The following is a 27032-nucleotide window of genomic DNA, read 5'->3' as shown; positions in this document are numbered from 1 at the left end:
CCAATGTTAAAAAAATATTAATAAAACTATTAAAAATAATATGATTAAGTTTAATAACAGTGAGTCAGATAATTTTAATTACACTGTACAATAGAAATGTAAGAAAACATTACATTCATTAAAAAGAAAACTGTTACAAGTCGGTTATAAATTACTCCTTTCTGTGACTAATGGAGGCAGTGAGACGAGGTTTTAAGACCCAATATAATTATTATTTGTTATATAACTCTTTAACTCTAACGTTCTAATAGTTCTTAGAGGACCGCAATCAGGACAAATAAGTAATTTGAAATATGAGACAAATATTAGTGCCGCTTAAGATTAAGCACTGTCTGCTGTGTCTTCCCTTAGCTCTGTGTGTGTCAGAAGAGAACAATTTCTCAATTTTATATGAAATTCCAACCCAAACCAAAATTAAAACCCACCTGGAGAAAAGATATAATACTTGTGCCTTATTTTGTTTTTCTTTTATCTAAAATATAACCAGCAATAAATTTTAAAACAAAATATGTACTAACAAAATTAATAATATATCTTAATTAATTTAGAGAAAAATGTTGGCTGCTTAAGATTTAAATTAAGTTTGGCATCAACACTTGTTTGTCGCATCCCTTGAAAATTATCACATAGAATTTACTCGTACTTTTATTAAATTCATCTTTACATTATTATAATTTCCTAAATCATGTGTACACATTGCATGAGTACTAATATTAAATAAATTAAGTTGATCGATACTGGCCCTCCCACCTTAATAAAGAGAAAACAGAAATGTCTCCTGGTTTTTAATTAATAATTATTGTCATGGTATAACGGCACCAGTGTGGCTTAACAGCAACGGCTTAGAACGGTCTTTAATGAGGAAATACGACGTTTTGGAGTCATTTACTCATGTCGAAATCGCTAAGCGATAACAATTACTAAGCGGTGGATTTAAACCATAAAATGCCACTTAAATTTATGAAATTTGACTTTTTATGGACATAAATATATTGTATAATTATGGACATAAATATATTGTATAACTATGTTATGTTATCAATCGTATAATTGCCCTATATTATAGAAATCTCCAGAAATCCTATCATGGGACTTGTCTTAAATCAAAATTAATAAGATATACATCTTTCACCACAAATTAGCAAACGATGTAATCCTATTAACTAAGAACTTCTCGGTAAATAGAATCGATTTTCCACTAATGACATACAAATTTGTGAGTGCTTATTTAATGGTAAGTCTTAGAATGCAGATGACAAAGACTAAGGTGAAGTCGAAAATCTCAGGGATCGCAAACGCAACCAAGTTTCAGGAAAGAGTGAATAATTCCGTGGATGAAGAAACCTATGACTGCCAATACTATTATAAAATACTTTTTTGGCCTTTTTATACCAAACAATATTAGTACTGCTCCTTGACCGTTCTTCATGTCTACACAAATTCATTTAAGAGGTTATATAAAATTTCTGATACAATAAGATACACTAAAATATTTATTACGTCGTTTAAATTAATAACATTAATAAATTAATACAATGTTCAAAATATTTGATTTCACAAAGTCCAAATAATATTAAGTTAAATCGTTTGTTGAAAACTAAACCACTACTAACAAAATTCGAACACGTGGAATGCTAGTTCACAACGTATTGAAGTTACAAACATTTCCATCGTACGTATGTAACTTTTGCGAAAGATAAATTCTGTTAATTATACAAAATCAATATAAGAATGTTTTGTTATTAAGAAGAACATTCAGTACAATGATCCTTATTAGCAATATAAATAGGAAAGTATATTTGTTCTTATGTCCTTCTTACGAGAAGAAATTGAACAAGCCGACGCTATGTTTTGAGCATATTTATTTCCATAGCCAGGTCGAACGATGACCTGAAGGAGATGGCGGGACTCGACTGGATGCGAAAGGTGGAGAACCATCCCGGTTCTCCACCTTTGGAATATTTTTAGAGAGACTTTGTCGAGCAGTGGATTATGATTGGCTAATAATGACAGCTATAGTGTAATTCAGTATTATTACCGAAATCTCGAGCGACCATACCAATTTCCACAATATTCATAACATTTTATATTTCCTTATCTTATATTTAACGACTACATACGATAATTATGTAGTCGTTTAAATAAGTATTCGATTTTAGAATATCAGATAAGTTTTCGAAAATATATTAAAAATATATTTTTTTTAAATATAAAAAATGTATAATTTAATTATTATTAATCCTTAGAGATGTTAAACATTATACTTAAAAACATAAAACAACGCTTATAACAATTGAGATGTTAGAATTTACATTCATAATCCTTTTTTTATAACCAACCGTCAAGAATTTCGTACAACGAAAATAAAAACGAATTCCGCAAATATGAACGAATATAAAACCGCTAAAAGGATTACGAAGTTAAGATAAATATAGTTAAACAATACGGTACAGAATTGAAACGCCGTATACATATATGAAACCAATGTATACTGCAAGTTTATTCCTGTCAACTGAACGCAATAAATTAGTAATAATAATCATAGTCTATATGATTATTTGTGACCTGCGAAGCGTATTCTAACATAATTGTAAATTTGAACAATATTACTAATATGACAATTAAATTTATACACATGACTGCACTTTGATAAAGAGATAACCACACAGTCCAGCAATTACTTTAGTGCACAAATCAATGAATGCATCAATAAATTCTATCTCTGATAACAGTGTAGTGGCCAATTAGGGGAATATTATTATAAACTAATATAAACCCTCATCAATAAATTTACTGGCGTAAATTATTGCGCATTTCTTGAATTAAATTATATCATTTAAAAGTTTTTTTTTTATTTAAAATACTTTATTGCACAACACAGGAATATATAATATAAACACAAAACATTAAATAAATAGTGCGCAAAGGCGGTCTTATCGCTTATAGCGATCTCTCACAGACAACCTTTGGTGATAGAAGCATAGACGGTGAAATAGCTAAGTGCAGAAATAGATAAAGAGAGGAGATAAAAAACTATAATATAAAAATATTTATACTAATGTATAATAATAAACTACACATAGCTACAATAAACACACATAATAATATAGTATATAATTATAGACTATTTAATATACAAATTACATATTATTACATACATACATTCTTGCATACATTATTTAGATATGGATAGATAATAGTTTTTCAAACGATGCTTAAAGATGGACAAGGATTTAGACTGCCGTATATCAGAGGGTAGTGCATTCCAAAGTTTGACGGTATTCACAGTGAAAGACTTGCTGTAGGTTTGTGTCCGGCTATAAATATCCAAAATTCGTGAACGTGGACGTGGACATGTCATTCCATATTAACACGCTTCTTAATTAATTTTATTGTAGACGAATATGAATAAAGTATTTATATCGTAACTTTATTAAGATATTGTTTCTTGAATTAAATGTGAAATTGTTCATTTAAAAATATATTACATATGTAGAAGGAATTGATTAATTGTATTATTAATGTATTAACGATAGTTTCTGTATAATTTTTTTTATTAATTACATTTATTTAAATAAAATGTGTCATTCCGAAATGAATAACTGAAATATCTGTTAGTGTATTGTTTAAGTAAATTTCTGAAGCATATTATTAAAAAATAAATTCGGGTTCCGCGAAAGTGCGTGTAAACATTGCTTAAATTGAATCATAAATTTTATCACGTTTTTATTCAATAGTGCCTCAATATATTATACACATACATGGGTAGCGATGCAACCGCCCGCTTCGTCCGATCGGTCCAGCCTATTTGAAAAGACGCGATACCAGATTACAACATAATAAATTCCAATAAACTGGTGTTAGTGTATTCTTTATTTGCTACTTAAACTTTTTCTTTACTCCATCGTATGTGCGTAGCACGTATACTACCTTAATCCTATATAATATATTTATATATAAATAAGAAAAATACATTTATCATTTAATCAATATTTAATAATTTGTTAAAAAATATTTACTAATAATACTCATTAATTTCACTACAATGAAACAAGGAAGAACAACTACTAATAACCTTATACAAGTAATATACTAATATTATAAAGAAGTAAGATTTGTTTGTTTGTCAGGATTCAATTCCATAAATAAAATTAAAAATATTTTATTTGCTAGAAAGATACGTTATTTCAAAATGATATAGGGTATAAATTATATTTATGTCGTGTATATTAAGCCGAGCTAAACATTTTTTGTCTCACAAGCCGTAAAGAAATAATACTCAAAACAGTTTATATTATCGAAGAATAAAACGCCAATTTCAAATTGTATGCAACAAAAAATTGTTTACTGCAAAATAGACGGTCGAATACAATACCAATCGGCTGCACCAATCAAATATTAATATGTTTCAGTAGTATTATATATTTAAAAATATAAATTACAGTTACTTTCTTAGTGGTAAAAAATATATAGGAATTTAGCTCTTCAACACCTATCTATCAAGCTATCCGTTTGCCCAACTACGTGACTAAAATGAAAAACAGATTTACATCAACACGGATTACTTATTCAATGTATAATATATTATCAATAACATACTCTAAGATATCATATTTTGTAGGGTAAGACCTTCGCGAATTTTCCTCGTATCTTGGAAACTCCCGGAAGTTTCTAATATACGAGGGAAGGACCAACACTCCGCGGTATGGAAGGGAAACATAAATAAAACAGAGTATTTTTTTCTTTTCAATGTATATTTTTCTATGATTATATAAGTAACACATCGAAATGAAAAATATTTTAAGGTACAACATGATTTTTAATTCTGACACAAGCACTTATTTTGTATCAATATCCGGAATCCATCTTGTGTCAAACACCGATCTTTCAGCCTTATATCAGCTTTTCTACTTCCTCTCCGTTAATGACGAACCCTTGATTGCTTTAAGCTTGTTACTAGGTTAAGCACTGGGTGACGTTTTGTCATTATAGCGTCGTTTTTTCACGCCGTCATAAGTCAGCTCTATAAAAATTATATATAGTGTACTTTACTACATTAAATTAAGTATTTAAGAATATGAAAAGCCTCTCCGGTAAAATGAAAAATGAAAATCTGGAACTAATAGCCGTCATTGAAGAATATACAAACCAAAAAATGGTTGTGTTCAACAACAAGTTTATACAGCGAAAAGCATATAGCGAATAATACATATATTGTTAGTGATGTCATTCCGTAAAAAGACAAAGTCATTCCGTAAATCGAGAAAAGATTCGGTAACCGTGAGCAGTGCACATTTCGAATTTTTATCTCAAGTTTCTTATTTGATAAACCTTATCACGAATAACAGTAATAATATAAAAATTTCTAACGAAAAATTAACCCATAAGTACACTCCACGACTGTTTGAAAATTCCCCCTTTTCATAGTAGTATAAGTGTAAGTATATATTATATATAATATAAGTAATAGATTAAACTCAGAAATGTAATAAATTTCAGACGATATATTTTTATATAAAGTATATGGTCACTTTTAAATTTAATGATGAACGCTTAAATTAAATTGTAATTTTTATTCTCAAAATAAATTCTATTTACGTAACAGCATAATATTCTCTTTGCTTACATTATTAGTACGGACATTTTGAGACAATTATATCAAGTTACGTGCAATGGAGCAGTGAAACAATATAGGAAGGCGGAGTAAGCCCGAAATACTTAACTCAACAGGAAAGGTCTTAATCCAAGAAGGGATAGAGAACTGTGAAATGAATGTCTAACTATGTTATTTGACAATTTTAACAAATTCAATGAAAGTTTGTTGAACAAAACCAATTATCTATCAATTCACAATATCGCTAAATAATTAGTAACTAATTAGTTTAGTTAATAATATAATAATTATTAACTAAACTAATTACCGTATGGGTAGGTACCGTACTCTTACTAGTTTCCTAACGTAATTTTTTTTTAATTATATTTTGTCAATCGTTTTATTAAAAAAATAAATCTCGATAATGATGCTATTTGGTGGCATATTTGTAACACATACAAAATAAGCTTCTAAGCATATATACGCTTAATATAATTTACAAAGAAAATGATCTACATACGGATCAGAATTCACAAGGATAGTTATTATGACATGAAGTTCAAAATTATTGTATCGGCATAATAATCGGCTTCTACGATACGACAGCTAGTATGTGTTGCAAAATCGCCTTCAATTTATTTGTAACATAATATTTTGATACGCCTCAATCGTTATCTATTGCCCCTTTTGTTACCAAAATTTACCTTGCTTGTCAAATTCTTGAACCAACAACTAAAATTCAACAAAATCTCTCTTTTATAACAAAACAATGAATATGTGCAAAGTTCAACATTAAAATTCTCTGATAGAACAGAGTACTATAAGAATTTGTACAGCGTACTTTCGCGTTTAAAGTGGATTATTAATGAAAAGCTAATCACGGAAGACGGATCCCTAAAAACAAGACACGTGTACCTGTTTGCCAAGAGATCGTCATGGACGGGTGAAGGTTTCGTGTTTTCGTGAAAATATAAATAAGAAAATTTCCTTTTGACTAATTTAAAAGACAAATAACAGTCTTCAACCTTATATAGGCTATATAAGCTATATCTCGAGGAATTATTATATCATACACAAATTTGCGAAAATATGAAATTTTATCATAGACTTTTCCGTAGACATTTGTGCATTGTATATACTAAACAGCTCCACTTCCTGTATTTTATAGCTTGACGGGCGGGCTGGAGTGTTTTCTGAAAATAAGGGGTAATGAAAATTCATTAGGGTTAAGGATTTTTACATGTTGGTAGGGCTTTGTGCAAGCCCGTCTAGATAGGTACCACCCACTCTTATCAGTTATTCTGCCACCAAGCAGCGATACTTGGTATTGCTGTGTTCCGGTTTGAAGGATGAGTGAGCCAGTGTAAATACAGGCACAAGGAACATAAGATCTTGGTCGCGAGGTTGGTGGCGTATAAGCGATGTAAGGAATGTTTAATATTTCTTACATCACCTTTATAAGTGGTTTTAACCGCTTATCATCAGGTCCTCCATTTGTCTGTCCATCAGTCGCTATCAAAAAAGAATGTTTTAATTTTAAATATAATATCTTAAAAGTACAATTTTGGCGCTCTACCGTTTTTATTTCCTCTCTACTGACGATATAATATATTTCGATAAATGTATATTTTTTTCATATTAGTCTGGTAGAGGCTGAGATGAGCGCGTTCAAATAAACAGACCCTTCCACCTTATAATATTTAATGAGAGATTATTTTCTATTTTGTAGTCACGCTCAACGTTTGCCAAAAAGCGCATATACTGTCCAGTTTCTATGCAGCTGCGATCATAATATAATAGGCTAATTCTCGTTAAATATACTGCATATTATGATATAACGTATCGGTATGCTTATACAATGATATGTGAATATAGCCAAAAGTAACAGGAGCCTGTAAATGTCTCGGATATCTCAAGAGGAATGTTACAAAGTTTATGACACCAAGATGATTCCTTACGAGTGGGTATATATATGAGGCAGAATGCCATCCTTATCTTTTCCTGGCCTTGTTTCTTATATCATCAAAATAAAAATCTTCATAAGATAAATTTATAGTAAAAAATACATTGTTGCTTGCAGTTTGACTGGGTATCTTCAGTTATAATTCACATTAGGCTTTTCTGCTGTTCCAATAATATTTCGTGAAAAAACATATTACTTATGTCCTTACCGTCACCGTCAAGGTTATTACTTATGTCAAAAAAATGGACTAAATGCTTGTATATCTTGTATATATATATATATTGTTTACCTACCTTATATACTTTAACTTTAACTAATAGCCTGTTATCCCACTGTTGGGCTAAGATATCCTTTCCTTTTGAGGAGTAGTTTTGGAGCTAGTCCACCATGCTTTTTCTAACACTGCTCATATCCGAACACTAAGCATAAGAGAAAATGATTCACAAAATCAGTGTATAATACTCAATGCAAATAAGTCGTATATTAAACTAAATTTCGTGTGATATAAGAAACATTACATTCTAACATTATTACCACATCGTATACGAAACGAAATCAAAAACGTGACGTCATTTCTAATTTACCAACTCTCCGAGCTCTCTGTTAATTTGGCAATTACCCAGAAAAGTTACACGCTAATTACGTTCTAGTTGCAGAGGAGCACTCCGTCACTGATACAACCTTTTAGTGGATGGTAATTTTATTGTTCAGCTCCTTGAGAAATTGGATGGACAAGTTAAAATAGAGCCAATTACTTAAGTGTTCACAAGAACAATGCTTCAAAAGCAAGTTTTTCTATCGACATCCTATTCGAAGTGCTTCCGAATGTCTTTCCTTTTATCAAAAGATTAAATAGCTTGAAACGAATTGATGGTTATTTAAAATTTTGAATTGATGTGTTATTTTTATTATTAATGTTAGCCTTTCATCATTCAAACGAATTAAAGAGCACAAAATGTTGACGTACTTTTCTGGGTTTGATTATTATAAAGTTGTTGCGTCAAAAATATACATAATAATAATAGTATTTGATGGTGAAGCGTGTAATACAATTTTTTCCAGCAACAATTGAAAATACCTCAATAAGTTATCCAGCCGACTACCCAGATAACAACTAAAATATTTTATAGCGTTAAGCCTCGCTGACACGACACGACAATCAAATAAAGTGAGAAGTGATGGACGAAATTGGTATTGGAGCGAGTCCGGACAAAATCACGCAATCTGCATTTTAGGAAGTTATTATTCTGAAACGTTTTTTTTTTTGTATATAAAAAATAATATTTTGTTACATTTTTGTTTTAAATTAATTATCTTTATTTATCTTAACTGTGTATATCGGATTCTGATTTAAAAAAAATATGGATTAATAGTTAAGATTAGATGTAGATTTAATGCTTATAAGAGGAGTTAGCAACATGTTACATCGTTAAAAAAGCCATGCGTGCTCAGGACGCTTTTAACCACCCGTAAACTAGTATTTGTAGGGCTTTGTTTGCGCATCGACCTCGCCAAGCCTTATTGTCACCTGTCTCTTACCGAACGCCCGTAGCGGCACATAATGGTGGCGGCACATACATACGATCTATCTGCTATAAGTTTTAACGACACGCGTTCATGTCAATAGAAAAACGTAGACTGCTTTTATCATTTTATAAACTCATATTTTTTATATTTGCATTCTCTCGTTAAAATATATAGTTTTTTTTTTTAATATTTTCACTTAAATTAAATTGTTTTTTTATAAAAGATTAATAATGTTTTTATACTTAACGAAATATATATTTAAAACGTGTTTTAATTCAAGTTTCCATTTAATATAACTTTGAAGCTATTCAGCTAAAATCATGTCAAAACTAAACATGAAACTCGGTCTTAAGTTGACAGCAAATTAAAGCGTAAAAATAACGCATTCAAATAAGTTTGTTTTGTACATTTTACAATCCAGTTGAGTCTCGAGAGACAAATTTGTTTCTGAAGGTGTCTACGTCTATGAGGTAGTTCTATTTCGAGGCGTACAAGAAGCCCGTTTTGAATGCAGACGCGCCACGGACATGGTGTTATTATGTTTACCGCTATATTGTCATGACAACGAAGGAATCACTACAAGCGCGTTTCGTTACTCCTTGCTCAACACAATCGTCTCTGAGATGGAGGAGAAGCTCCGAATGATTACACTAAGTCGAAGTGGTTCGATCCTGAGGATATTTTTTAAAAAAAGGCATTTTGGTACTTGGCGCTTATATCTTTGAGATGAATGACAGCCACTATCAATATAAAAAAAAAGTAATATAAAATTCTAACAGAGTATAAATATCCCAATTCAGGTCTAATGCCTCTTCGCTTAAAGATAATTTTTTGGAGCTTATTTAATGTGGATTGGTCAATAAACATGTGGCATATTTTCATTGCTCACTATGTTTTTTCCCTGCTGAGCACATGATGAATTATTAGCACAAATAAAGTCCATGAAAACTCTGTGGTGTTGAGGCTGATTGAACCAGTAATCGTCGTATTCACGTATCTAGATACTGGGCCATTTCGGCTCGCAGTCAATATGTAATCATAATTTCAAAGGTTGTTAAATTGCTTAGGAAAATTAATTTTATAATTGAATTGTTTCCTCCCTTTCTTTGCTCATAGTCTGCCTCGTGTTTTGTTGTAATGAAATTTGTTTGTTATAGTCCTCTCTTTATGAGTGTATTTCGAAGCTCTTTATACTATTAAGCCATTAATATATTTAAATAATCATAGAGTAAAACCACATAATTGTAGTATTTGTTAATTCAAATATTTAAACAATTATTTATGAGAATTGTCTATATACTAATTTGTTCTACGAAATGAGATATTCCTATGAAGGTATGATTTGAATAAATTATACTATGAATGCGTGTTAATTTATATGTAAAAGCTAAAGACACCAGTTCATTCCTAGTATCATAATTATTACCTACTATGTCGAGATACCTTATACGTCAAGATTTGATATCTCATTATGAGACTCGAATTAATGTTCAAGTTTTTATTAATTTAGAAAATTTCGTCTATGACACGCAGTGTGGTAATATACAAATTATCTAATGAAATAACTATATTCATAAAATACACGATAAAAAGAAGTGAAATTGTTTCCTAGTAAATTATGTACCTAAATGGTAATAAATACGAGAGTATCGGGCACAATGAGCTGCGAGCTGGCTGCAAGCTTGTTTAGCTTTCAATTTAATCGCACACAAGAACATTGTAACAAGCATATCTAATGCGTCTTAAAAATGGACCCCGGGGATGTATGTCATTTCCTGCAATACAGTTGTTTTTGTAATAATATTGTATCAGCTGCTGCTCAGAAGGCCTTTACTGCATTGCCCTAAAGGCTTTTAGACAAAACCATAGCTGTTATCATGTCATCGATATTTTTGTTATATATTCAATGTCAAATAACATGTATATAATCAAATAAAAATTGATTATATTGTGATTGTAAAATAGTGAGCTACGTAGCTGACATGGCTGATATGCATAGATTAAGCTTGGGCTACGAAGAGCACCTTTAAGCAAAGTAGTCGTAGCAGTGAGTGATAAAATAAAAAGTTAATATAATAAATTGATGCGAACCTAAGATCACGGGCTTAAATACGGGAAACTACAAAGTTTTCATGTACGTTTTGTTAAAGAAGAGGCTAGCTTTGTCCATTAGTGGTGGTAGTGGTACGTTTTCAGAATGTTACTTTAAGACATTAAGAGATAAATACAATATTTTTTAGAGTGTCAATGTGTTTATAAAGTTATAATTATAACTCGTTCATTTGTTTCCCTAAGAGCGTTGATTTCCTGAATCAAAGAGACCCATGTCATATGCCTCAGTATTATAAACATTCGATTCGAATTCCATCCAGACTTTTTTATAACGAGCTTATTTCTTTGCTATGCAATCATTTAAATTTTGTGGGCTCATCTGACGTTTTGTGATAGTATACTCTTAGTAAATGGGTTTGTAGTTGATTGATCATTGCCACCCTGCAAAAGACAACCAGCTACATCAAAATCCGCAATATATATATATATATTTTAATGTTTTATTGATTTTATTTTTTACTTAATAGAAATCATTATCGGAAGCCTGAGATTAGCCTAAGGTAACACAATCATTAAATTCGAACATTAAAAAATGAACTGTTTTATGAGTTATTTGCCGAACATAATAATTCTTGTTAAATTAAGTTCTAAAATAACAGTGCCACTAAATAGAAGAATTATTCACGTCATATCTCACTCTTGAAATATTGTAAGCCGGATTACGTACGCTATTCTGTTGCATTCTTTAGATGTTATAATAATAATTATTATATTGTCAATTTCGCATATTCCTCTACGCCTGAATATGAGAATATAAATAGATTCTACTTAATACCTTTTAATATAACTAGATGATAACATTGGTATTAAAGTATATAAAGCTTGGCTCAGGAGAAAATAGGCAAAGCAAAATCATGAAGCGTCTACTACAATACAATCACAATCAAGACTGTGTGGCCACAACAGATTACCATCTACATAACTGAATAGACGCTCGACATAGTACTCGCCCCGTTATCTTGACCATGCATTGAACTCTACAACAAACGGAGTAATCGTTTTAACAACATTTATACTAACAAGGCTCCAAAGGCGACTATAGAATACACATACTGCTTTTATTTCATATTTTATTTATAAACTATATCCCATTACCCCGAAAACTTCGTTAATCTTAAAAAAAATTATGATAAAATAAAGCGTTTATCTCGTCGGACGAACTAGTCTCGTTTTTTTAAGCAACTCAAAATTAATTTACAATTTACAATAGCAGCATCACAGTGCATATAATTTTCACGTATAAAGCTTTTGTTAGTGATTCGGTAAGCTTTGAATGTAAATATTTTCGCCTGATACGGAAAATGATACTTAATTGAAGCTCCATTGCGGAATGGCAGATATACATACATATGTCACGATTTATCCCCGCACGTGCAAGTTTTCTCACGCTGTTTACTTTCGCTGCCAAACTGAGATTAATAACATAGATAAATGGAGAACCAAATAGGCTCAGTGGTCTGCAGTAGCAGTTTGAAACAAACATCTTTATTTAACCTTACATTTTTAAGTAAGAGTCCATTTTTATCATCCGTCGATATCGTCAGCAACTCATGTAAGTACGCCGTTGACACGGCATAAAACTCATTTCTTTATATAATAGTATTTTAAAACATACTACGATCCCAAATAAAAACAAACATACTCATTTTAAGGGCGTTATACATATTTCAAATCATTGTTTTGCATTAATTTACCAATCCATTGTTCAGCATCGAACAATTCACAAATAGATCTATGCCAGAGATTAAACCGTGGATTATTTTGGCCAAAACGTACCTATATTGGAAATTCCTGCATTCGAATAGCTCAAAAGTCCCTTTGCTCATTTACTACGTAATTTTGTATGATCGTGCTTCACATATCCATGTACACAACCAATAAAGCACAATTATGCAGACGCAGGATGTTCGCGTTTCTCATATTATTACTAAAGGCTTACTGGCATGAATAAATAATGAATAATAGTTAGCTCTATATTACATAGTAACCAAACCTTTATGTAATGGAAATTTATAATGCGAACATTTCATAATTAAAACATCACTTTACATATTTCTCTCAAAGTGAAAAATCATGCATTATAACTTATATCAAAGAAAAATTTTAAATAAAAAATAATAACGTTGAATAAACTGTATGTAGTAGTAAGAATTCTGAAAAAATGCAACTTTTAAAACTAAAAAATAAATCATTAATGCCATTTCCAACGAATTAAGTGCGTAATGTTCTTCGGATCAAAAGATTCATTAGCCAATATCAATTATTCGATGTTACTATGACCATGTAATCGTATTACGATGGCATCGCTTTGTGGCTCAAAACGTGAAGGTACGTATTACGAACGTAAACTGGTTGGTAATTAGATGTATCATAAAACGATCTGTTAATATATTGCTTGTCTCATTAAGTAGTCCTTTAAAGTTGAAACCGATTGTATAGAAAATACATACATAATGATGGTCAAGAAGGCAAGATGCAAATATTTTAAATTGTTCCACATCAATGTCAATTGATTATCGTGCTATTTCGTTTGCACCTAACACTTTCTTTCTTTATTTAAAGTATACATTTTTCTTAACTGACACAAAAGTAAATAGGCTTATTTCAGTTACTATCTATCGCAAAAATTACAAATCTAAATGGTTTTTTTTTTTTCATTATTCAACGACATTGGATTCTAAACTTATTAAGTGAAAATGGTAGGCCAGTAAACGGAGTAAATGAGTTAAGCGACATTTGTTTTATTGAACACTTAATCAGGAAACTATGGTGCTCAAACAGACAGTTTACAAAAATTTTTTAATGTTAATAACCATGTTAATGTATATTAGTACTATGTAGTAGTAACACCTTTTGTATGAAATTTGTTTTTTCCGCGTTCTTAGAAAATGATCATCTCTTTTTAAGTTAGGATATTAAAACATTTAAAAACCTAATACAGGTAACCTACACAAAATATAGAGTTTTAGCTTATTAAACCAAATTTACAAAAAACATTTAAGCATTTAGCTTCTTGACCATAGATATATTTAGGGAATATTTTCATTTCCTCACACATGGATCTGTTAATACTATTTTTGGGTCCATTTATGTATAAAGCATGACTTTATTTTCATTCGAAGTAAATTAAATGCATACTAGTTATTGATTGAGGAACAACGCACCCTCGGTGAAAATGAGTAGTGCATTTAGAACATCCTCTTCTTGCAAATGACATGTTCACGACCAGAACGTTGGTGTGGTCCCTACAGTTCTGGTTAATTGTGTTATTATATCATCAAAGCAAGCGGCTATCACGTTTATAATTAAATTTAAATATATTAGACACCTTCAAGTATAACGTGATCGTTATTTTCACCTGTACTAAATATATAAGCACATCTAGTTTTATCTAGTTGGAGGTCAGGTTTTATGCAAGCCCGTCTTGGTAGGTACTACTCTCACCACACATATTTTGGTATTGTAAGGAATGGTTGATATTTCTTTCGGTATCGATTAGTATGCGTTATGATGACCATTTACCATTAGTTGGTAACTTTGCTCGTCGTTCATTTGCCAAATTTTCAAACTGTGTTATTGATAATATTATTTCAAATATTTATTTAGATAATAATAACGAAAAATTAAGAAGAAAATGGCGGAGAAGTCACAGGATCTAATGTCTATGTGTTCCGCATAAACAAAGTTAATCCGAACTATTAAAGGTCACCCCGTAATGTATTGAATGGATGAAATACGTTATGAGTTTAGGTGTTGGTTTTGGTGCGGAACTGTTTAGGTTTGTATAAATAGTTACAAATAAATACGTTTATTGATGTCAAAAATTATACGGAGCTTAACAATGAAGTTGGTTTTTAAATCACAAAAAGTCAGATTAATTGTTATTAAATTACACGCAATTCACACTTTGAATTAGGTGTGAGAAAAATAAAACTCGCAGTTCTCAGGTATAGTTATCGTTCGCTTTTTTCGGATTTCTCATCTTTTAGAAAAACGGAGATCAACGAGTGCAAAGCCGCAGTTAAAAGCTAGCTATAATTTAGTCATCAATATCATAACTAGATTTGGTTCTCCTAGAATGTTGACTAGCGAAATCATCGCTATAAAATTATGCAAAACAAATAGTGCTACTCGTAAATAGGTCTTTTGCCTATCTGTACATGTCTTTCGAAAGACGTGGACTGATGTACAATCGTGTATTTTTTGTTGAGATCCCTTCTATTTAGTATTTAATACGTATGTATGTACAAATAACAAAGTAAAGGACAAAACGTGCGGAGCGTAATGAACGAAATCAATTTTATTGATAGAGTACGTGTCTGTCATGATGATCGACGGCCATCTATTATTTCAACCCTCATAGCAGAATAGACAGCGTCTATGATATATAGAAATACTTATGTCGCGACAGGGTTTCACTTATATGTGTAATATATACCTGAAACATGTACTAACCTTTTTAAAACTAACCCTTACCATAAATCATTTTTATTTATTGTTCTATATACATTTACAACATAAAGACATGGATAGTATCATACATAAATAACAAAATAATTTTATGACATAATAAATTATGAAACAATTATTTTTTTTAAATATCTTGTCGCAGAATTGAAGAATGTTTTATTATATTATACAAATAAATAAATGTACAAAAAAATATCATATTGAAGTTTGTTACAAAGGATTATCTTTTTGTACAGAGAAGAAACGAGTCCCGCTTTGAAGAAGCGTATTGCATTCGCTTGTGTTATTAAAATCGCCTAGCGCTTAGAATGTGAGATGTTCAAGAATTTTATACGAACATTACTACGGTGGAAGCTTAATAACATGATATTTGATTGCAATAAACATGAAAAAAAAAACTACTATATACATTGTTTTTATATATTATCATATATTATTTATTATGGATTATTTGTATATTATTTTAAAATAAAAAAAGTCAGTGTGGGCCACGTCTTCCAAGAAGACGACAAGCTCGAAGTCCAACGAAGATCTGCTGATGTTCAATAAATAACGCCAAAATTTATAAAAGTAAAATGTAAAAAAAGCACAGGCACCCACGGTGAGACCGTGGGTGTTGAAATTTAAATTAAAAAAAAAAACATGATATTTGAATTTACTGATAAAAACATTAATTAAAATTAAAATGTTATCCTCAAATATTGAATATCAATAATTTTACCACCTTTTATTTAATTTATTTGTATCTTTGACTTTCTTTTTTCGAAGAAAGTGGCTCAAGTGTAGTCAGAGCAAGCTGTTTTTAATATGCTAATTTAAACTCGGAGTTTGTATGGCAGCGAGAAGGTTGGGACTCGGTGCTCGGCTATTTATTATTTAAGTTAAGAAACCTGCGCTCTAATTACCATTTCACCCAACTGGAAATTTAAGATCAAAGATGAACTGTCAACGTGCATTTAACAGTAATACTTTTAATAGTAATATTTTTTACAAATAGTAATAATATCATTATTAAAAATTATAACGCCTCAAATAAGCCGTAACGTTTCTTGATTGTAAAACTAAACGTCATTTTCTAAGAATTTCGACTCTCAATCACATTTATTTTTCTTTGTGGCTAACGCTCCGACTATTACAGTAGAAAATCGAAGTAGGGATTATTTTCTGTCCACGGTATCTAGATGTGAACATATCATAATTGGGCCTCAGACGACAATTCAAGAATGATTCCCACTGTTATATTTCTTTTATATATATGTTGACTAATATATTCATTTTAGTTGTTGTACTTATTAATAGCCCGTGAATGCCCCACTGCTGGGATAAAGGCCTCCTCTCCCTTTGAGGAGAAGGTTTGGAGTATATTCCACCACGCTGCTCCAATGCAGGTTGGCGGAATACACATGTGGCAGAATTTCGTTGAAATTAGACACATGCAGGTTTCCTCACGATGTTTTCCTTCACTGCCGAGCACGAGATTAATTATAAACACAAATTAAGCACATGAAATTTCAGTGGTGCCTGCCTGGGTTTGAACCCGAAATCATCGGTTAAGATGCACGCGTTCTAACCACTGGGCCATCTCGGCTCTTAGTATAGTTGTTGTATACAACAATGTTATAACATTAATTTCTTTAATGCAATTTTCTATTCATGATTTCATTTTTATCGACATTAATATGGATTCAACGTGAGGTAGATATTTCAATAATAATTTTATATCGAATAATAAAATACAACTCATGTTGCGCGATGGCTGTTATTAAATGAAACTGGGACATGTTATGGAAAAGGTTGGATTTTTCATTTTATATAATATGAAATTTCCAACATAGAAGAATTTTTTTTAATGATCTTAATCATAATAATGACGATATTTTGTTTAAAATATGAATTTTCATGTCGTTTTTTTTTTTTAAATATAATACAATTTTATGAATTTCAATCACGTATTTCCTTCTCCGGAAAATTATTACCGCGTATGAAACATTATTCACTTCTATGATGTCCCAACGGAAATCCTTCCGAGGTTATTGTGGAAATCTTATTCGATTAGACGTACTGTGAGATATTTAAATAAAATAATTTATTATTGTCATAAGGTCATGCTGGTTATTTATGTTATAATGAGGTCAAGTTTGTAGGTAAGATTTTGGTAATATTATTCAATATTACTCATCAGATTTGTATTCGCTTATGTTACTTCACTATAATGTTGCGTGTGTTCCATTTGCCTTTTTTATAACCTTAAGTTATTTTCATTAAGTAAGGTTTTGGGTAACATCATATGACCCACGAGGTAAAGTAACGATTAAAGCATATGAAACCGTGACTAATATCTAATACATCCCCATCTTGACTTTAAATAATCATTTCTTAACGACGAATATGCCATCCGATTTCTAGACAAGAGATTAGTATGACGTAACGTATTTGTTTTATAAATTTAAATTAAATTTTAAAACAAAATGATTCAAAAATATAACAAATTGAGTGCACATTACAAACGAATATCCTAAATTTCAAGCGGCACTGCCAGTCGCTAGTAAATAAACTTCATCGCGCTTTGCTCTTGAGATAGTTAGTAAGTTCGAAGTTATAAAGTTTCACACATGACGGGAATGACACGAAAGTTATCCCAACTATATATGATTTTCTATATATAGGTGTGAAATTTTACCTGTATAGATTTTACGGAAAATTTTAAGGTAAATGTTTTAATTTGAAACGAGTTTGAACTTGTCTTATTTAAATGTTAATATTAATTTACAAACACGTATCTGTAAACAATATCGATACGTTACAGAGCTTAACGTGTATCGTTTAGGTAAATAGTGGTTCGTGTAAAAGCAATAGTCTTAATATGCCTCACTGTTGGGCGAAAGCCTCCGGTACACGAGAGGGTTTCGAGCTGATTCCATAACGTTGCATCATCGTGTAGCCGTGTTTATTCTGTCAAGTGCAGATATTCTCACGGTTATTATTTATTGATTACCGAACATGAAATTAATGATATACATCAAAATTTGTTTTTATTGAGGACTGTCAATACCGATTAAAAAAACTTTTTAAGCGCTACAATCTTCTGAATAAGTAATATTAATAACATCACGTAATTACATTCCAGACTAATTATAATTAATTAAAATTTATACAAGAAATATTTATCTAACATTTTGCCCATTTTTTTCTTCTCTTGTAATAACCACACGTTTTCGTCGAGAACTGTCAGATAGAAATTGGTACCTGCCTCACAGCTTTTTATAGGCTTTTGACGCTTAAAGATGGCTTTCATGTTGTCCCCAAGATAACGGTATAAAATTCAATAATTAGGTATCTCTAATTAATAAATGGCATATCTGAAACTGTTATCCTGATTGAATATATCTCCTGGTCATAAATGCTCTTGTTAAAGGTCATAAACATTTGTGCATAGAATTATATCGCTGAGAATTATAGAATCATTAATATAGATGGTATATTTATACAATGAATACGTTATATGTAACGTACGAATATTTTGGACTTTAAAGCATAAACATTTGCCATCTAAATTTATAAACACTTTCCTAGCTTCAAGATCGCTGTTCAGATAAACGACTTTAAGAATCAAATTTTTTTTTGTTATATTTAATATGTTCGATAAAAAATATTTATTTGATAAGAGCGACTAACTCAATGTTTCCCTGTTAATAATTGATAATTCTGAAAAATCTAATGTGATGTGATATGATAAATTCAGTCCAGGTATTTCTAGGTAAACATAACATAAGATAATTTCGAAACATCTATACAATAAGGATAGATGCTTCGAAATTCCAGCGATTCATCAATATTTGCAATATTATGATTGCATTTACCGATTCTAACGGTAAACATATATTCTAGGAAATATGTTATTTTATATGATATTACTCTATGCATAATATATCGTTTTGCTCAATAGATCTTGATTTCACCGGTGTCACAGCTAGTTTATTATTATCAGCTTCTTCAACTAATATGCTAAGCATAATGTATTTTTTTTTATTTCAATAGACAAGAATAATGTAGACATAGATGTATAATCATTAAATTTGTAGTAAAATTCCTTATATTTTTATCCCAGTATCTGCTTTTTACTATCAAATGAGTTAGAAAAATACATTGTGGCGTGCACAAATGGTAGAACACAGTTGGCAAATGCACTTAGATAACCGGCGGCTGTATTATATAATATATACATGATTAACTATTTGCAATATCCTCTAATAGTCTCATAGTCTATAAATAGGAGCCAGCCCACATACCTATATCATACCTAAGTTTACTATTTTCTAAACATTTGACATTTTCTGTAACTCTGATAACGTGCTTGTAAAATTGTGTGATGGTAAGTTTTGTAGTTGAGATATAAAAGGGTAACAAACAAACAAATAAATAAACAAACTCACTCGAATTTGTAATATTCCTTAGAATAGTTAGAATTTACATCTACCAACCAACTCGCATACAAATAAACGTCCAGAATGTGTAGTTGTTAACGCAAAACCCAATATGTACCTATATACCGGATTATGGCTACTCAATAGTGAAATTCGTCATCATATTTGCTCCTAGCGTATATTTGTTTTATACACATGTCACTGTAAAAGCTCGAACTACGGTAAATCTTAAGTTTTTCCAATAAAACCTCAGATTTACCGATTATGAATGGTAAATGTCCATAAAACTTTGGGACTCGAACTTTTACCATCATTCACTTGGTAAATCTTAGGATTTACATGTTAGTTTAGGTTGGAATGGTAAAAGTCCGAAAAAGTCGTCCCTTTATAATAAATACTTATATTTACCAGCTCATGTCGGTAAATCTTGGGTTTACTGGTAAAATCTTAAGATTTACCTTTGTTCGAGCTTTTACAGTAACACATACTGTAAATTAACACAGCATCAATATCCCGGAAAATTAAACATAACCGTGAATCAGTTATAATTTTCTTCATCATTGCCTATAGAATGTAAGAGAACAGGAATCATAAAACATATTGATGTGTACAATCGCGATATTAGTTACCAAACATTATTTTATAAGTGAATTTATTTGACTCTTTAAAGTAAAATATAAAAGATATAAGTAAGTAATCATCAACTTGTGTCGTCGGTTTTGCTATTTATTATGCCACGAGTGTACGTGAATCTTACAGACGACTGCAGGTTCAAAACCGGACAAGTAGCTTGTGATTATATTCATACATGTCGCCTCGTACTCAGCGGCCAAGGAAATATACTCTTGTATATTCTTATGTAGCCGATGAACCACATTAAAATGCTTAGTACGATATACTCGAAACCTTATTCTCCAAAGGGAGGGAGGGAGATTGACAGACTGTTACTTTATCGAAATTAGGTTCTAAATCTATCACTCATATTTCAGTATATTTTTTAAGTAATTCTTAATTTGAATTGTTAAATAATTCATATATAGAGAGCTAAAAGTTAAATAAAATTTAATCACTGTATAAATTTGTAAAAATTAAATTGGCCGTGCAAAATGTATATATGTTTTTGACGCAAAGTCGCGCAAATATCACGTGTCTCGGTCGTTTTGTTTACCTGTCTGGCATACACGTGTACACATCATGGGGAATCCGCATTGAAAGGATTTTAATTATACAAGCGCCGGTACAATTTAGAGATACGATAGGTGCAAAAATAGAAAAACACTCAATAAATTTACAGCATTTGCTTATAATTTAATTTAAATTTGAAAAATTTCGATATAAAAATATACCTTAAATTTTAATTGTAAGAACTGGTGCATCTTAAGATGATTCTATTGCGTGATCCGAAGATTTAAACCCAGGCAAGTACTATTGAACTTTAATTTGCTTCAAATATAATATAACCTATAATATAGGTACATATCAGAAATAATTTATTTACGCTGACTTCGTTAAATCGTCATAATTATGGACGATATGGTATTCACAAAGTGTTTACAATCAATGCTATGGAAAATCTAGTAAAATATTCAATAGAGTGGAACGCGAGTTCTTATTGGTTGTTCTATGCAGTTGTCTCATCCAATATAGCGTGACGTCTAAAAATACCACAAATCGATTGTTAATAAATTATAGGTACGTTAGCCGCTCGTGCATTTTATTGATTTTCAAATCAATTCTATCTATGTCTATATTCCATTTAAACGACATCGAATACTTAGTAAGCTTTATTAATTATTGATACGAATATATATCATATAATCGAAGAAAAACATTTCTATCTCTTTTTATAGCATAGAGAGAGCACGACCACATTAGAGACGTGGTGGTAAGTGGCCACTACCATTGCCAAAATACGCCAACAACCTTGAAAGTTGTTATGCCCCTTATGCCTGTAGTTACATTGTCTTAATCATCCTTTAAACCGGTACACTACAATACATAATCAAAAGTTTATATAATCAGTTTACTAACAAAATCAGTTCACTAATATTATTAAATTCAATTAGGTTCATATGTTTGTTTCTATAAATTTAATAACATTACTGACGCGGTTTTAATCGTAATATTAAATCCAAAATGAAATGAGGAATACTTTAACCGCCATAATATGATCGAGTTAGTGCTTATCTGTGACCCAGTTGGCGCCAAACGAGTTTGAAAATGTCAGTAGGAATCACGTTCAATTAAATACAAGATACTATATTCCACTTCCGTCTTAGCTTGGCGGCTATCTTCCACGTATTATTAGATTATTTGAGAATTATATATAGCGCCCCAGGGTTCGTATATGAAATTATCGCCCAGTTACCAGTAGATACAATATGCGGATCTTAATTCAAAATTTATGACTAGATAAATACCACTAAATTTTAAGCATTTATTGAATAATTCATTTCGTTTACGGTGGTCATGGAAAGCATAATGACTAAAATTTTATTCGTCCATAGAAATTCTAACTCAAGTATAACCAGGAAACCGTACAGAAGTAGGTATGTGGATGAAACTCTAAGTCCTTAACTTTAACAGGATAGGAGGTATTTTTAAACTTATTTCAGATGTCCCGTCTAAGTTCTTAACGATATTTTATAAGTAACATACCTAAAAATACTTTTAAACTACATACAATTAACGTTGGAGGACTTTTTCCGGAAGAAGAGCATGGCGTAAGGCCTATATAGGCGTATTATTAAGTATTATTATTAAGGCGTATACCTTAATAATAATACTTTTTATGGATGTCTTCTATTTCAAAATATGATTGAAGCAGTGTTATTAAAGGTGCGACAGACATTATGAGTTAAATACGTTTATTTGTGGTGCATTAACGTTTAAAGAGTGGTTTGTTCCTATCACTTACCATAAGTACAACGATTTGAGTTTGAGTTTTTATTAATTAAAAAAGAGGATTGCACATTAAAATATAACCAGACTAATTTTGAACAAAGTGACCAATCTATATGGAAGAATATTCTGCACTGCACAAGGCATATTTATAAAAGTGCACAGGTTTCACTCTTCTAATCTAAGGATTCTGACTCTGACTCGACCATAAAAAGTTCACGAGTAAAACCAAGAGCATTACGTGCGCGTCACGATAGACTACACACACTTTCAACTTTCTTCGACTTCGAGCTGTTGACTGGACTTAGAATTTTCCAACAGAATGTCCCAATAACTTTTCGGTTTACATGGGTACGCCACTCCGAGGTCCCGGGTTCGATTCCCTGCCGAGTCGATGTAGAGAAAGTTCTTGGGTCTGGGTGTTTGTGGTACCGTGGTTACTTCTAATTTTCCATAACACAAGTGCTACTTAAATTGGGATCACAATAATGTATGTCATAGTGTTGTCCAATATTTATTATTATTATTCTAATAAGCATCCATAGACTTGCAAAACAACGTTACCGATAGTTTTGCTTATATTTATGTATCGACAATCTAAATATATTTATATACAACGAACAATACAAGTTAATTTTGTCAATTAATAGATGTTCTGTCATATCCACACATCACAGCCTGTAGTCGGGACCGGAACGACTATGCCACCACATAACATTGTAATACACTGAATTGTATATTATTACGGATTAATTGATACCATGTCGCATCATGTAAACAGTATTATGGCTTACGTTTGAAACATGGGCACTAATTGAATGAAACTTCCTAGTATGTAGTCATACGTGATTTCGTATAAACAATGTACGGTGAATGAATAGAATTTGATAATTCTCGTAATTGTTTTTTTAAATATTATCAAATAAGTATGAGTCGAGATATCTATGTAAGCGCTGAGTTTTCATAAGTCATATATAGGTTTATAACACATCTAGTGTTAATCAAATTATCTTGCAACTAACATCCACATTGGAACATCATAGCTTCTCTTTTACCATAATAGCTCTTTTCTTTAAAATTTTTATATTCCGTAATACACATTCTTAAATATTTTGTGTAATCATTATTAACTAATAATAACATGACGTAATATTTGATGTTGCCTTTTTAATTCCTTAATTCGCTCTTCAGACACCTGTTACTCAATTTTTTCGTATGCGTGAGCAGAATAACTAAATAAAGTTTCATCAAATTCGGGTGAATAGTGTTGGAACGCACAGAGTTTTATAATGTGTATTTTATATCGTTCAATGTTTAATATATGTAATATAAAACATTCTTAAAGAGGTATATCAATCCGTATTTGTTTCAAATTCAATTTCCATAATAGCTGCTATTATCGAGGTATCCAATGAAATGAACCAGGCCATGCAGCGGTTTGTAATCATCAGATAAACGAAAATGGAGCTATCAGCTCCGCTATTTGTTGAACACGAGCTTATATATCGATATCACTTTATCGTTTGAAAGTATTTCATTAATTACATTGATTAATTATTTATATTTCAAATGAATGAAATAAATTATTCCCGGTCTATAATTAATTACATTTAATTTAAAAGTAGTAGGTAAATTTTATTTGATGGTGGAGAATTTCGTTTTTAAAAAAACTGCTCGTGACAGATGAAGTTCTGCCACGTGTATAACCGAGTTGTACTGGAAAAGCGTGGTGAAAAATGTTTCAAACCTCGAAGAAGAAAGGAGGACAAAAGATAATTTTGACTTTAGTTAAATCCATAAAAGCGCCTTAAAATTATACCTTATTTTTTTACATTGATGAATACTGAGATTAATCATTAAAATACATAAAATTGAGCTTCATGATTCCAAAAATTTGTTACTATTCAATTTCTACCAACAGTTGTAGAAGTAATTTTAGGTAATTTTTATATATACATATTTTATCCTAATGATATTATGTATATGCCTATAAATAAATCAAATAACATCGTAACTTTGTCCTTTTGGAGTCTAAAATACATAGAATAAATAACCAGTAGAAGTATTTTTAATATTTTTAATTTTAATGTTTTTTATCTTTCAGCGTTAAGGAAATACGGGAAGCACGTATACATGTATATAGCCTATTATTGTAACCGAGGAATTATTTTTGTAAAAAACTATTTTGTTTAATTTGTTTTTTATTTTATTTTTTAAATAAATGAATATCTGAACTAGAATCAGATATTTCTCATTATACTCATGTTCCAATAATACAATAACGAGAATACCTTTATAGAATTGAAATAATCATATTACGATATTGCTAAAACGAAATTTCATTTTTATTTGAATATTAAATAAATAATGGTGTGTTTTTTCCTCGTAATAGATTCTTATTGATTTTGAATTTGTTACCCAACTCTTTTCATAAATTGATATTATATAGAATTTTTAAAATACATACGGTGAACTTCACTTTAATATAAAGTTTCTGAATTTATTTAACGTAACTTTTCTAACATAATTTAAAATTTGAAGTACAACATCAGTTGACTCGAAATTTAAATATTGATTTAATTTTAAAGATTATCCACGTTTTCTAATATTTAAGAATGTTCATGTACGTGAATAGTTTAACTAACTATTAGTCCTTTTTTATTAAAAAAGTTTATGAATATTATGGTGTTACTTAATGTTTTTGTCATAAACCTTAATTAGTTAATTTAAGTCCTAATAAGTTTTATATTTGATATAAAACAAGCTTGAAACCAAAGGAATGACATAGGGTACAATTTGATGCCTAATGCCTATTCATAACATTCGAGCAAATAGTCACTCATATGTCAATTACTCCTCTTTACGTACAAAAATACAAAATTACCTATTTTTAATTTAATAAAAATATATATCGTAGCCTCTTTCCTATAGCACGCATATGCCATCAAAGGTGAATGATAAATCAATCAAAGATTAAGTGTCGGTTTAGCTATACATACGTATATTTTTAAATTATAAAAAACTATTCGGATTATTTTAATAGATAACAATCTGAATTGTATTTTGTTTTTTAACAGGAATGCAGACATTGGGGAATGTTTGGTAAGTATTTTTTTAGATATTGATTGGAACTGTAGGAAATATAAATCACATAACACATTACTAAGAGAACTAAGATATTATATACCTTTTTACACGTGACATAAAATATATGTTATTTTATATGATGACATATATAGGTGGACGGGCAAATCTGCCACGTGATGGTAAGTGGACACAGCCGACGAAATATATTAGCGCTGTATAAAATATTAACCATTCCTTATATCACCGATGCTCCACCTTGGAAACTAATAAGCTATGTCCCTGGTGCCTATAGTGTTACACTCACCCTTCAAACCGGAATAGAACAATTCTATTGATGATTAGCGGTAGAATATATGATAAGTGGGTGGTACTTAGCTGGGCTTGCATATAATCCTACCACCGAGTATATTATGTAATACAATTATGTTGTGTGGTAACTGGGTGGTACCTATCTTTTTTAATTATACAAGACTCGGCCACTTTGGGAAGAATAGATTATTCATAGAATTTAAAACATTATCACACATTCTACTCGTTTTAACGGCCGAACTCAACATATATGAAAAAGAAAAGAACATATAATTAAAAACCTTCCGTCTATTTTTTAACTAAAATTTAAATTTAAAGAAAACAAAACATACGCGCCCAGTCTTGTAAATTTACTGCTAAAAATATTCCCGAGTAATTCTTTTCATTAACATAAAGTATAAATTACATTTGTTCGTTTAAGTAAGTTTTTCCTCTTGGATAAGAAGCGTTTAAAGAAAACCTTTTTCAACTGATATTACCCTAATGTTATTCAGGGATTCGCTAAATGAGCTTATTTAATGGAACAACAAAAATCTCAGAAGTAAAAGTCATCAGGAAAAAATCGTGTCTTTTTTAGATCGGGTCTTGCTCGCGTCATACAATATATGAATGTATGCGTACGTTTTGGTATGTATATAATATAATT

This window comes from Vanessa atalanta, chromosome Z (assembly GCF_905147765.1).
Source record: "Vanessa atalanta chromosome Z, ilVanAtal1.2, whole genome shotgun sequence".
NCBI classification, from domain to species: Eukaryota; Metazoa; Arthropoda; class Insecta; order Lepidoptera; family Nymphalidae; genus Vanessa; species Vanessa atalanta.
The sequence above is the reverse complement of the archived record's forward strand: the minus strand, read 5'-3'. Positions refer to the sequence as shown.